The sequence below is a fragment of the Amphiura filiformis genome, chromosome 2 (genome assembly GCF_039555335.1).
Source record: "Amphiura filiformis chromosome 2, Afil_fr2py, whole genome shotgun sequence".
Lineage (NCBI taxonomy): Eukaryota > Metazoa > Echinodermata > Ophiuroidea > Amphilepidida > Amphiuridae > Amphiura > Amphiura filiformis.
In genome coordinates, this window is record NC_092629.1 from 37289179 (window position 1) to 37300298 (window position 11120).

Below are 11120 nucleotides of genomic sequence, written 5' to 3' on the forward strand. Positions count from 1 at the left end.
AGGGGAGATCGGGGCAAAGTGGAACACGGGGTAAAGCGGAATCATCAGTCGGCTGCGGAGCAGGTGACTACAAGCTCTTATCTTTGGCTGCATCCTTATTTGTACTTTGTGTACTTAACCCTCTATCTTTTTAACCAAATATCCCACAAAGTCGTGCGATATGTCAAACTTTTCCTCTGGTCATAAAGAACAAAAAAGTCAGTGGTCACATCTCTGTAGGATCATTGGTTGATGAGATATAGTCACTTTTTTTCTACTTTGTGCATTTAACCCTCTATCTTGTTAACCAAATACCACAGAGTCGCAATGCGATATGTCATACTTTTCCTCTGGTCATAAGGAACAAAAAGTCAGTGGTCGACATCTGTAGGATCATTGGTTAACGAGATATAGTCACTTTTTCTACTTTGTGCATTTAACCCTCTATCTTTTTAACCAAATATACCACAGAGTCGTGCGATATGTCAAACTTTTCCTCTGGTCATAAGAAACAAAAAAGTCAGTGGTCGCATTTCTGTAGGATCATTGGTTTATGAGATATAGTCACTTTTTTCTACTTTGTGCATTTAGCCCTCTATCTTTTTAACCAAATATACCACTCATGCGATATGTCATACTTTTCCTCTGGTCAGAAGGAACAAAAAAGTCAGTGGTCGCATATCTGTAGGATCATTGGTTAACGAGATATAGTCACTTTTTCTACTTTGTGCATTTAACCCTCTATCTTTTTAACCAAATATACCACAGAGTCGCATGCGATATGTCAAACTTTTCCTCTGGTCATAAGGAACAAAAAAGTCAGTGGTCGCATTTCTGTAGGATCATTGGTTTATGAGATATAGTCACTTTTTTCTACTTTGTGCATTTAGCCCTCTATCTTTTTAACCAAATATACCACAGAGTTGTGCGATATGTCATACTTTTCCACTGGTAATAAGGAACAAAAAAGTCAGTGGTCGCATATCTGTAGGATCATTGGTTGATGAGATATAGTCACTTTTTTCTACTTTGTGCATTTAACCCTCTATCTTTTTAACCAAATATACCACAGAGTCGTGCGATATGTCAAACTTTTCCTCTGGTCATAAGGAACAAAAAAGTCAGTGGTTGCATTTCTGTAGGATCATTGGTTTATGAGATATAGTCACTTTTTTCTACTTTGTGCATTTAGCCCTCTATCTTTTTAACCAAATATACCACAGAGTTGTGCGATATGTCATACTTTTCCACTGGTCATAAGGAACAAAAAAGTCAGTGGTCGCATATCTGTAGGATTATTGGTTAATGAGATATAGTCACTTTTTTCTACTTTGTGCATTTAACCCTCTATCTTGTTAACCAAATATACCACAGAGTTGTGCGATATGTCAAACTTTTCCTCTGGTCATAAGGAACAAAAAAGTCTGTGGTCGCATATCTATAGGATCATTGTTAATGAGATATAGTTACTTTTTTGTACTTTGTGCACTTAACCCTCTATCCTTTTAACCAAATATCGTGCGATATGTCAAACTTTACCTCTGGTACGTGAAGACGGCCCGATTGGCGCTGAGAGTTCATATTGGTGCGTATGCACCAAATATGTATCTTGTAAACCTTAAATTTTGCCTTGCCTTCCTTCAGTAATCCTGATTGGGCCACAAAAAAAATGTGTTCCACTTTGCCCCGGTCTCCCCTATACTAGGTATATTCGCCTCGGCTGTCTCCGGTTTTAAAGCATCGCTCGATGGGTTAAGCTTTACTGATTTTCTTTATTTTAATACTAGTATATTGTAAAAAACCAAGTAGCTGTGGTGTTAGCTCAATATGCTAGGAAAATATTATAACCGATGACTTTATGTTCACTTTGGCTAAATCAGCTGTATTTTTGCTGATAAGGGTGCATAAATTAGCATTCGACATGTTGGAGAAATTCGCGTCAACTGTTTCACTATTGAAGTAGTAGCACTGACAACGTTCTTCTTCTTCTTCTACGGTGAGTACATTCCTCTCTTCGAGAGTATCGCCAGACGTATTACCATTTAAATGATTGCAAATTTACACATTTGTAATCATTTTGACCACAAAATATGATGTGAAAATACCGGGAAAATACAGGTACCCCGGTAGGCCTAAGCAATGAGAACAAGTCCTCAAACATTTGAAATTTGAAGCGTTACTATAGGTATGCCAGGCAAACCTTAGTTAACACATTTGCTAGTCAGCCAAATTCGCTTAGAACACAATACATATATTTACATAGAAATATAAAAGAACTGGCCGGTCAAGGAAACCTACATAAATATGTTGTCTATACTTCACTTAACCCAAATATATGATTTTTTATGGTGATAAGTCACTCGCACATGGAATTTTCGAGGGATGTTGATAGCAGTTCCATTAAAAAAGCTGCTATCAACATGAGGTCTAAGATCTAGAAACACCACCGAAATGCTTTTTTGGGGAATTTTGCTAGATGAATCTTTTTGATGAAAGTCAATCTTTGACAAGATGTAACTTTACTATGGAAAGTGCTATGAAAAAAAGGTTTTCAGTTTTGGCTTTCTTTACTCAAGGGCTTTAATTTGATATATAAAATGATGCAGTTTGATGGCAAATTTGAATTCACCTGGCATACCTACTTACTACAACCTGAGGCTGAGACTTTTGAATGAACGCAGGTTTCAACAGCTGCACTCGATCCAACCGCGATCGTATATCGCGTATTTCAAACTACAACGCGAACGCACGACCTTGGATATAATGCTAACCAATCACGAAAGTGCATTCCCAGACAAACGAGCACCTAGACCAGTGACTTTGACTCGCGTGAGTGAAGCGGACACTGCTTAGCAACGACTTTGACACGGACGCATACCTGGGCGCAAGCAAGCAGATATGTTCGCTCACGGAACATGTTGTATTTGATGCGAGCGATAATGGCGCTGGAATCACACAAACCAGCGCGCCTTTCTCTCCAGTCGCGTGTACAGAACATGTTGCATTTGACACGAGTGATAATGGCGCAGCAATCACGCAAAGCCCGTCTTTCTCTCCAGATATGAACGCTTTTTTTCTCCGCGTCCGACCAACCGACCAAAATCACCTTGGATACGTGGCTTCACCTACTGCCCTGGTTAGGGATGGGCACTCATAGGTCTAGGTGGTATGTCTATGAGTGCGTTGGCATGGTTGGATTCACTTCGCGATACTCACACACAATCGCACACGCTGGCATATATCGCGCAGTGTACGCAAAAATTAAATCACGCTATTGAAAGTTCATTCAATTGGAATTCCCTCAGTTGAATTCCTACTGAAGACATAAATCATCTACACATGTCAGATGTATATATTGTATTAGCAAATATCCACAAAAGCATTCATTATAAATTTATTTTGATGATTTGTCATATTTTATGCCATATATTATATCCTTAAAACTAACCGTTGGATTTGCGAACAATTTGTCGACATAAATGACGTTATTTTTAGTAATATGCAGACGAATGGCCAAATTACCTGTTGTGATAAATTTATCTGTACAAATTGTCGCACTCTGAGTGACATATGGTACGGTATATTTGCAACCCTGCTGTGGATATGTGAACAATTTGTCGACATAAATGACGCTTATGGAGAAATTATTAGAAAAAAAGGGTTTTTTTGCCTAGGCCTGTCCTAGGCCTATGCTAGGTATGATCATCAAATTTCAAGTAGCCTTTTTAGTACTTTTTTGGTCCTGGTGACAACCCTGCAAGTAGGATATTTCACATTGAAATTGTTTTGTTTAGAAAGGTGATTATTTAACTTGGGCAAATGTATTTTTCCCAATTCTGTGACCATCATTGATGGTACCTTACAATGAATACCTGTACAAAAAGCAAGTACCCATTATGCAACATTTTTCAGCACAGCAATCAATTTTACAGAAAAGAGATTTTATTTGAAAAATCTTACTATCACTTCTGCTGAAATAAAGGTGTACCAATTGACACTTTTTGACTTTCAACCTTAAGTTTCTGGTGTCCAAATTTCAATTTTTTTGTATTTCCTACACAGTTATTAAGCTATTTCTGTGGTCACAAGTTGGGAGTTGAAGGAGGCCCTATAAGCATCCGGGGCTCATGATACGTGATTATAGCCCGGGATTATAGCCTAGTTTCCTTGTGTGTAGCCTCAGTACGAAGGCTACACAGCTGGCTACAGCATCAATGTATTGAAAAATGCAGGGTCCATCGATCATGTCAGTAAATGAATAGGGCCTAGGCCTATTTTGTTTTGGGACTGATTATTCGGACTACCACCTGGCATGCAGGTATTCCTACATTAAATACAACAGAATTATTACCATTGCAAGATGGCTTAAAGCTAGCATTTCAAGTATCTCTTATAAGCTAATAACAAATGGTGCCCACTGGAATCTCTTGAGGCATTGTCTTTTTTAAAGACATTTCTTGTTTTAATTGGCCTAAGTATTAAAAGAAATTTGCTACCTGCTTCAACTTTGTCAATACTGCTGTTTTTTATTTTTGCCCCATGCTTTTTAGACTGTACCATACAGTCAATCTACTCGTGCATTGATCGAAAAGTCTATCCTCAATCCAGGCCACTGATAACCGATGATGGATATGAAGATAGAATGTGGAGCGTTCACCTCAAAATGCGTCAGAATCAGTGAAGCATGATACCATCATTGTAAAGCAATGAAAAAATCAAAAGTAATCAATGCCAATCACAATGGGTATAGCGCCCGAAAGTTGCTAAAATGACATGGTTAACCTCTTAAAAATGTTCAGACTTTGCTCTATTAAAAGCTACAGATATTAAAAGTCATCAAAATAAATTTTGGTAACATTAAACGTCACAATGACAATCAAAGAATTGTTTCAATACGTTTGTACATTGGCGACGATTGAGTGACTGAAGTAGTTATAGTTCTACACTCTTCTTCTTCCTTATTAGTGCCTCCCTCATATGTATGAGTATAATCGCACTGCGTACAGACAAGCTGTACTTATTTTTTACTCTGGAACCTAGAGAGTGTATTTTCGAAGTACAGTCAACTTCTACTTGGTTCTACTTGGTTACTCATCAAAGCCTTCTCAGCATCTAGACGAGGGTACCGGAATGATCCCCTGCTCCCCTCTGACCTTCTTTAGTCAGTTCTAAATACATAGGCTACATGTACACGGGACCGACAGGTCAAAGTGCCCTCCGAAGCACTATTAATGCAAGTAGAGTGAAGTGCCTTGCTCAAGGACACAGTCAAGGTCAGGAGCCAGCCGGGCTCAATTGGACCTACTCAGTCTCAGATTTCGAACCCGGGACCCTGGGATTCACAGTCTAACGCATTAACCACTCGGCCACACTCTCTTCTCCATCTTCTATACACACAGTAACTATCGTGGTCGTAGTGGATAGTAGATGATAGATCGATTCTCGATCAACAACATGTGACGATGTACAGTCTGTCCACATAGAAGTACAAACCAAATCTGTGGCATCGCCATCGGGGGTCGATGCTTTGCGTCACACGCGAACGCATCGTGACGCGTAAAGAGCGTGGTGCGCCCGGCAAGTACAAATCGCGTAGCAGTTGGCGCGCCAAAGAAGCATTGCACTGAAATAATTATTCTCATACCTCCAGTTTCCGAGGTCTATTTACTTTGTACTTCTATGTGGACAGACTATAGTCAATAATTAATTTAAGCTTACGTCATCCCGAGACTTCATCAACGCATTCATTTTAATATCGTTCTAATTCTAATTACAGCAGCACAAATCAGAGAAGAGCTCGTTGTGGTAACAATGATGTTCATATAGTATGCCAACATTAATACAATTCTCATTCAGTATAACACCATAATATAACAACTTCATAAAGAAATATAAATGAATTACAAAAATTCCGAAAATCCAGCTTCTGTGAAAAAAATAACTGCGCATGCTTGCAGGTCTTTATAGGCAGCTCGTGGTAGATATAAAAAGTTTGGGAAAAGTTTCAGGGCGTGAGTGGCGCTATTATGCATGTTTTCGCAATGAATAATTTGTCTTTAGTCTTTGAAGGGTGGGGCATGGGGTGGGGTTATATTAAAAAATGTTCGAACCAAGATAGGGGGGGTCATAAAAATGTTTTCGCCACGATAGGGAGGGGGGTCATAAAAAATTGACTCCGATCACCGACATATTTGGGACACCCCCCCCCCCTTTCACGAAAGTAGCCTAATCATTTCGCGTCATCTGTTTGATATAGGCTAATACCGGCTCTATTGGGAGCAGATTGGGAGAATGTGCACGAGTAGCTCGCCAAACATTTTTGTTTTACACTGAGGCTATTTTTGCCCACAATCAGGCCCTGAAAAGGGCTTTAGTGTTAGTCCTATAATGTGCCACGCACAGTGGCATGATAGGGGTTGTGGCGACTGTGGACTAGGGATGAATCATGGTGCCAGTGCAAATTAAATACCCCCATTTTGCTGATTTCACAGTCAAATTTCGCGGACAGTCCAACTTAAATACACACTATTTTGCCAATTTCGCGGTCCTTGCTACTGGTAAAAAAATTATCCCTTTTCCGCGCTAGTGGTAACTCTCATGGTTGCCAATTTTGGGTTAAGTTGGGGGGGCGGGGGTCTTTCACTCACTAGCTTTGGCTATAATGAAGTTGAATATATATCGGCCTATTAAGGATTTTTTCAATGATTTTGTGCTGAAATGCGCGCAAAATTTTGACTTTCATCGCAAGGGGACAGGATCGACCATAATGAATCGGTCAACTTGGCGCCCCTCCCTTGCCCCCCTTTCTCTGCTGCCCTCCCTTCCCTACGCCACTGGCCGCGAACTTCGCACAAAACACGTAGACACGCTGGGGTGGGTTAGGGACCGTTCACAAACACTTGTAAGGGGGGCCTGATGCAAAAAAAATTATCGTGAACATTTTTCGGAGCCCCCCCCCCCTTTACATACCTCGAAAATTTCAGGCCCCCACCCCCTTTTTGACATGAAAATTATGGGTCAACCCCATAGAAAAGCATATAAACTTAATTTTTCCAGGAAAATTTGTGGTCATTTTTTCAGGCCCCCCCCCCTTTTTTTGCATCAGCCCCACAGGGTTGCCTCAATACTCTACTCTAACAACATGTCAGTAACCAAGCAGTTGTCCAACAGCACTACATTCACAGCCAAATAATTTTGATTTTTTTTTCCCCGTGATTTGCCAATTTCAATCAAAAATGATGAACATTTTAAAGTGGTATATTTTGCTCCTGATTAAATTTCTCTGAACAAACCCCGCGCGAAGGGCAGAAAATTGGTCAATTTTAAGATAAAAAGTATGAACCATTACTCGTTGATGGTCGATAAACGTCCCAATAAATCGGACTTAGTCACCGGTCAGTTCTACAGCATAGATATCCATGGCTAACGATGGTTAACTATGGAAACATGTTAAAGGACATCAAGAAAATTTTCTAAGTTATTTATTTTGAGCTCTTTCGAGACGAGTAATGGATATTATTCTGTATAGATTTAGGTTTTGTCTGTGACTGCTAATGTGAGGCCGTCGTAGGTCGTACGGGGCTCAAACTCGGTGGGTGGGTGTAGTTCTGTCCTGGCAAGAAGAAGTTTATGTTCGTTAAGTCATCCGACCCCGGGGCCCCCTCCAAGGGGTCATTTGAGGTCAAATGACTAAAAACTGCCATATGGGCATGAAACTAGGTCCTACGGGACTCAAACTCGGTGGGTGGGTGTAGTTCTGTCCTGGCAAGAAGATGTTCATGTTCGTTAAGTTATCCGACCCCGGGGCCCCCTCCCAGGGGTCATTTGAGGTAAAATGACTAAAAACTGTCATATGGGCATGAAACTAGGTCGTACGGGGCTCAAACTCGGTGGGTGGGTGTAGTTATGTCCTGTCAAGAAGATGTTTATGTTCGTTTTAAAGTCATCTGACACCGGGGTCCGCTCCCAGGGGTCATCTGAGGTCAAATTACTAAAAAGTGTCGTATGGGCATGAAACTTGTACAGTCAACATTTAAAACAACATTTTTTGAAGGTCATTTTGGGGTCATCCAAGGTCACCACGGGTCATCTGAGGTCAAATTAGCAGACTTGTAGTGTGAGTACTTTTTCTGAGTACGAGTACGAGTACGAGTACCTTGGCCATGAGTACGAGTACGAGTACTTGGCCATGAGTACGAGTACGAGTACGAGTACAGCAAAATTATAAAGCATGAGTACGAGTACGAGTAGTACGAGTACTTAGGCATGAGTACGAGTACGAGTACGAGTATTGATGCATGAGTACGAGTACGAGTACGAGTAATTAGGTATGAGTAGGAGCACGAGTACAATTGAATACCTGAGTGGAAGAAGGGCCCAACTCCATCAAAACTGTTTTTGAGATATTAAGAAAAAACTTAATATTTGGAAAAGTTTTATACACAGAATGTTTTCATCTTCAGGGGACCTTTAATACAAAGAACATACAATATTACATACATTCGAAATTATGTATAATGTTTCCATGACAAATCTTAATACGAGATGGAGTTGGGCCCTTCTTCCACTAATATACTGCAAGTGCCAGTTCATGGATGAACAAAATTCCTCGTTAACCCAATATTTGTGGAAGAAGGGCCCAACTCCATGGAGTTGGGGGTTTCTTCCATGAAAACCATGATTAAGTGTATGTGGAAGACTATTTAGATAGTGGATTTAGCTCATCTTTCACACACAAGGAAGAACAGCCTGCTGGCAATAAAATGGTGGGTCTAACTATTTTTTGTAAAAAATTGGAGTTGGGCCCAGGTATTCAAGTAGGGCCTGAATGGGCAAGACAAGAAAATACAGTCAGATCTTATGTGATAGTTTGATAGTAACAACTTACAGGAATCTATCATGAGTATTTTCTACGAGTACGAGTATTTTTTCATGAGTACGAGTAGATTGGCATGAGTACGAGTACGAGTACGAGTACAGCACAATTCCAAACCATGAGTACGAGTACGAGTACGAGTACTTGGTCATGAGTACGAGTATGAGTACGAGTATTGATGCACGAGTACGAGTACGAGTACCAAAAAAGTACTCGTACTCGTACTCGAGTACGAGTATTGTACTCGAGTAGGCCTACTACAAGTCTGCAAATTAGTAAAAACTCATATATGGGCATGAAACTTGGTGGATACAGTCAACATTTAGAGTTATAAGTTTAGATCATTTTGGGGTCATCCAAGGTCATCCGGGGGTCATCTGAGGTCAAATTACTAAAAACTGTCGTATGGGCATGAAACTTGGTGGGTACAGTCAACATTTAGAGCCAAATTTTTGGAAGGTCATTTTGGGGTCGCCAGGGGTCATCTGAGGTCAAATTAGTAAAAACTGTCATATGGACATGTCACCATCAGCCTGGTAATCGCGCCCAGCCGAGAACCGCCAAATATGGTAACCGCCTAGTCTATTTTAAAACTGATGCATCAATGACTATGTTCATCATGTCATTATTGTATCATTCTCACATACATTAGGAAATGAATTTGGAGAATAGAGGCCTTGCATGTGACATATCATCCCGTAAATATGGCGTACTACTCAAATGCATTCAACAAAAGCATGATTGCAATCAAATAGGTTGATTACAACATTTGATTGAATGGACTGCACTCCGCCATAACTACGGTGAAGGACACCGGCTCAAATCCTTTGTTTGGAGCCAATCGATAATTTCATGCAGGGCCTCTATTCTTTCTGTTAATAAAATACTATGGGTCTTTTTATCTTTTCAGTTTCCGTAAGTCTTTTGTTCAGATACGAAAACGCAAGGGATTCAGTAAGTTACTGTAATCTGATTTCATTGTTAACTCTGAAGTACCAATCAGCTTATTTCAATAGAGGTGATTGCTTATGTCAATAAAATCGGGAGAGAAAAAAATTATGTTAACACCAGTGTTTTAATGGCCTAGCGCCCTCTTGGTAAATTGATCTACATTGATTTGACAAAATGCATGCCAATCCGAATGACAAAGTCCACTTTTTTCTGTAAAATCGTTGCAAATAAGCCCTAAAATCACAAAAGGACCGCTTATGAGCATATCGCACCCCAATGCACTTGTGCAGGGCCACAGTGTCGCCCTTCCCTCGTATCAATGTCTATCTCCCTATTTTGCTTCCTCCTGCCCCCCCCCATGATCAGTCTCCCCACTCCCTCCCCGTCCCCGGTCCCTACTCTCTCCTCTCGAGTTCTTCTCTTTCTAGTATTTCCGTCTCTCCCTCTCCTCTCTTTCTTTCTCACCCCTCCCACTCTCGCTTGTTCAGTCTCAACTTAAGTATCTCCTCCTCCCTCCCCTCGCGAAATTTATCAGTATGATCCATGACTGAAAATAAGCTCTGCAAAAATAAACATTTAAAATAAACCCGAGTCTTGCATATAGGCCCAACCAATTATCAGATTAGCTTGCCATGAATAGAATACATTATCTTTGCTCCAATGCAAATTCTTTTGTATTGCATTTCAATATAAAACATGATTACCAAATCACCACTTGTACGCGCCTCATTGGGATATTTTAGGCGCTCGTTTCATCGCCAATATGAAAGACTTTTGCTTATAACTTGGCAACATGGTTAGTATATATTTCAATGCAAGACTTTTTTACGAGGCACTTACGTCAGGCGTAAGTGCATATACACCAAACACAAGTCAATTGAAGCCGTACAATTTACCGCGAATTTAGGACCGTAAAATTTAGACTCTTCTTTTGTCTAGATTGGCACCCAACCGCACATCTCAAGGTTTTATGTAAAAATCAATATAACTTACCAAAACGAAAACTGAAATTCACGAGCTTCAAATTTTCAGTAACTAACAAAAGGCTGGAATAAAAGATTGGTCATACCTGGGAGACTACCACTTCAGAATAACAATGACTTACAAAAACTATTACGGATACGGAAACAGAAACTGAAAAGATAAAACGACGGCATGGGTCTTTTTATCTTTCCAGTTTCCGTAACTCTATTGTTCAGATACGAAAACGAAAGGGATTCAGTAAGTTTACTGTAATCTGACTTCATTGTTAACTCTGAAGTACCAATCAGCTTATTTCAATAGAGGTAATTGCCTGTGTCAATAAAGCCCATAA